Here is a 4,736-nt window from a genome sequence, read left to right on the forward strand (position 1 = left end):
CAGGGGGAGAAATGCCAGATGTAGGTGATGGGGAGGAAGGCAGCAAATCACACTGCCATGTGTGTTCCTATGCAACAATTTTGCATGTTCTTCACATGTACCCCAAAACCTAAAATACAATAAAATAAATAAATGGGAAAAATAAAAAAATAAAAAAATAAAAAAAAAACCTCTTAAATGTTCTAATTGTCAATTATCATGCTATAAATTGTGAGTGTGTTTAATTATTTCTCATCAGTCTTCTCTTCTGCATGATCTGGCTACATACAGTGAGACTGTTTGCCACACCCTCTGTTCATTGCTCCTGCACAACCACCTGGCGGGGTATTAACACACCGTTCAGAGAACAGGAGGAACACAGGGAAACATCAGCATAATTAAATAACGCCATCAGCCTCTGAAGTGTACTCCCGACTGTGCTGCTCCACATGAAAGAGCTTTTAAATATAGATCGCTTAGGAGTCTCCTGTGCAAATCTAACTTTTCTTCCTTCCATCCCATCAGAAGAACTAAAATAGGAAGTAGCATTTAAGAGGCAGAGACCCCAGTTGTTTCTTCCTATTTCCATAATTTTAAGCTTATTTTGCAAAAGTATCCAGCTACCACTTATATCTACATGATGTTAATATCTGTATGGAAAGCAGAAAATTTATATAAATTAGTTAAGAGTGAGTCCAATCAACCCATTAGGAATCAAATATTTGATTTCTACCTTGAACAAATAGAGTACATTTTATTGCTAGCCTTATGCTACTATTGATGGCCCAATTCAATCAGTTATTTCCTTTCCTTGCTTCCCTTACCTGTCAGACACAGTCTACACCTGTGCCTCAAGTGGAATTGTGTCTGCAGTGCTTTTTGTAAGCATAGCTCTTTCAATTCTAGATTTCCTTTTGTTTTTAAATGGCTTGCATTTTAATGTCAATAGATGGCCTTGACACCTTCTTTGCTCTTTTATTCCCTTTTTTTCTCTCTCTTTTCACCTTATCTGCCCTTCTCATATCTCTGTGTCTCTGCACTCATCTATTTTCCTGTTATCAATTTTCTTGGGGGTGACACTCAGTAAGTGATACTCTCTCTTGCATTGTTTTCCCAGTTTCAGGACAAGCTGCTGAAGCATGTGCCTTGTCATCTGACTCCTTTGCCATTGGCACAGACATTGGGACATAGGCCACAGTCTGTGCCATGGGAGGAGACCAGTGGTAGTTGCATTGTACAGCAAGGGTAATAGGAGTTGGAAAGTTTTCAGAGAAAAGTAGGGGCTGATGCATGGGGAGAAAAGCATCTTTTCTGCTTGATTTATGTGTTTCATCATATACTGAAGTGCTCAGTTGTCTGTGTCAGTCATGGTCCTGGCAGGAAGCAAATGGCAAAGTTAACAAGAATAATTGAAAAGAATTTAGCAAAGGGACTGTCTGTAAACGTATAGGTGTGGTTCTGGGAACTCAACAAGGAATAGTGAAGCATGCTGGAGCTGGCAAAGTGTGGAAAGCCATCACCACCCTGGGCTTAAGAAGCAATAGCAGGGAACATTTACGCTAACTGGGGAGGTCTCTGACTGGAGAAAAGAGCCACCTGATAGGAACCATCATCCTTGTTGCAGGGACTAAGGCACAGTAGAGTCACCCAAGAGACAGAAGCTAAGAAACCGAGGAAATAAATACTCTGACCTCTTTCTCCTCTCATCCTCCAGTTTCCTGATGCGCCTCCCATTGATCAAACCCAACAGAAGCCAGAGAGCAATGAAGTTGATGTAGTCCATAAAGCACAGAAGCCTGAAGGATTATTCAGGAGAAGCAGATATGCAGTACAATGATGGGGATTTTGTCAATTTGACTTGAGTGCACAGAACTGCGCAATGGCAATGATTGCATAAAAATAATGATGAGGATAAAGATAACAAATATGATAAGGGTAGTAGTGTTTGTTGCAGTAGTAGTAGTGATTGTTTTACACTTTCAAAGTGCTTCTACACACATCTCATTGTCCCCAGGAATAGACAAACAATGAAGTACTTAGTTGGTTTTGTGAATGATCACATCTTGGTTTAATTATTGGTCTAGTGGTTTACATGTAGTTGGAATGTTTTTTTTTTTTCAATTATTTTAGTAATAGATATTGAAAATCTGCTCTGTCCCAGGCTCCGCACTAGCTGTGAGTGGGAGAAAGGATCTGTTTCTTCTTGAAGCCTGCAGCCTACACCTAGCTTTGGAATTCAGACCACTTCCCCAGTGAGAGGGAGACCTGGCCCAGTTAAACACTGCCCAGGGCTATTGCTCAGACTTTGAGTTCATAATAAGGGCTGAGGGATGCTAATGGACCTGGAGTCTACCTTATACCTTTGGACTCTGCTATGGTCGCAGTAGGTTTCCAGTGTCTCCTTGTTTTATGTTCTTAATGTAGAATAATAGGAAATGTAGAAACATCAGTTAAAAGCAAATACTGCAATTACATTTTCCTTTTAATCCTGGCAAAGAGTGATTACAGGATTGTTTTGTTTTCTGTGTTTTCAGTTTGTTAAAGACCTGTTATATTTCTTCACCGAGGAAGTTCCTTGGTGAATTATAAAGAACACAGGACTTACAGCCGGAAGATGAGAGCTTTGGGATCTGGACTTGCCATAGACTAGCTCTTGGATGTTGGACACGTCACTGGTTTTTTAAAGCCAATAATTATAATTTTCTATAAGAAATTATAGATAAGTTCTTTATCTATAAAATTAGAATAGTAACGTTAAGACAGCAAGATTACGTATTATGTACATTAAATGAGGTAATGTACATGGTATGAAAGTTTATGTTAAAACTACAAAGACTTACTCAAATCTTAATTATTATTATAATATTTGGCTAGTAAACTCACTAAAATATTAAAATATTTTGCACCCAAAATTTGAATTTTGAGAAGGATTCAGTTAATTTTATTTCCATCTAGATGTTTGGCATCCTTCAGGCATAACCACAAGGATACTTTTGAAAATTTCTGGGCAAATGAATTTTCCTACAAACGAAGTGAATTATTATATATATAAAAAGATTATTTATCAGAAAGTTTGTCTGAACTTAACTGCTTTTTTTGATGAATTCAGCTACAATTTCAGCCACAGGCTTTCCCTGTTTGGATTCTGCCTGTCTTATACTGTTAACCCAGAGGATTTTGGCAAGTACCTACCCCATCAACCTGCTTCCCTGCAGAAGCCTCCAGAGGCAGTGCTTTCAGACTAACTAGATATGAAAGTAGGAATCTTGGCCCCACCACTTTTTGGCTGCATAAACTTGAGAAAGTATTTAACCTCTTTGAGCCTTGATTTCCTCATTTCTAAAATGGAAAGTAGTGTTGGTTATTCTCTATTTGGCCCCCAACCCCCAAACAAAGCCTGGCAGATAGGCTCAGTGAGACTTGCTTGGGTTTAGCCAATGGCAGGTCAGGTTGCAGAAGGGAGATAGGTTGGAGTATTTCTTAATCTTCTCCTTCCCTCTCAACACTGTAGATCTGCCACTGGCCGCAGCCCTCCAAGATCAGCTCTGGCAGTGGCTCTTTCTCTATGGCAGTAGCAATCACTGGGCTCCCATAACACTGTTCCTCCCTTTGCCTTTCCAGTCCTTGGGCATCCCATTTTTTTGCTACTCTCTGATACCTCACCCTGAGTGATATGGGGGTTTAGTAATAATAAGTACTTTCTAGGATTGTGGGTTGGGAATTAAGCTAATACTATGGGAAGAGCACTTAGAACAAGGACTGAGACATAAGAGCTCAACAGCCATTAGCCATTGTCACTTTGCTCTTTATCCATCCTTGAAGTCTTAGTTCTCTGACTCGCTTTCCACCTCAGCCTAGAAATCAGCCATCAGCTCCTTTTCACTCCTGTCTATTCCTGCGCCCAACACCACCTACACCCAGCTTCTGAGACCCTAGTTTTTTTGACTCTCCAGTAGGAACTTTGGACAAGACCGCACATTACTAAAAATAGCTTTCACACTGTTAAAATCAATCAAAAAAATTACTCACAAGATTAGAAAATACATACCATTAACTCTCATTTATGAATTATAGCTTTAGCATATGTATGCGGCAGAGTAATTTGTGGAGAAATAGATGAAAAGCTAATTGTTAACCGCTTAACAGGAGATTCATTCTCAGTAAATCATAAAGGGAGGGATGGATTGGGATAATAAGACAGACTAGCAGTGGCAGCAGTGGTAAATTTCAGTTTGTCAGATTAATTGAAGAGGCTCATAAAATACCAATAAAGTCCAGTTTTAAAAATAGTTATTCGATGTTCGAGGTTTTATAGAAATGGATAAGCAAATATAAAACTCTCCTTTTGACAGAATGTAAAAATCTGCCTATAAAAATCAGTAAAGAAGTTTGGAGAATTATATAAAAATAGAGCCAAAATAACTTTAAAAAAAAAGTAAATGCTTCAGTGAGATTATTTTCTAATCTAGAGTTGCATAATTATAGGAATGAATTTCATAGGTATATTCTGATAGGATGCCAACTTAGGATTGGTTAAAAAGACACAGCCATCTCAAGCTAGGGAAAGAGGAGCTAGAAACCTACAAATGGAGAACTTGGATATATTAGTCAGGGTTCTCCAGATAAACAGAAGCAGTAGAATGTATATAGATATGTAAGAAGAGATTTATTATGGCAATTAGCTCATGGAATTATAGACACGGAGAGGTTCCACAATCTGCTGTCTGCCAAGGGCCACATAAAGGAAAGAACCAGGA

The sequence above is a fragment of the Cebus imitator genome, unplaced genomic scaffold, assembly GCF_001604975.1.
Source record: "Cebus imitator isolate Cc_AM_T3 unplaced genomic scaffold, Cebus_imitator-1.0 Scaffold101, whole genome shotgun sequence".
NCBI lineage: Eukaryota > Metazoa > Chordata > Mammalia > Primates > Cebidae > Cebus > Cebus imitator.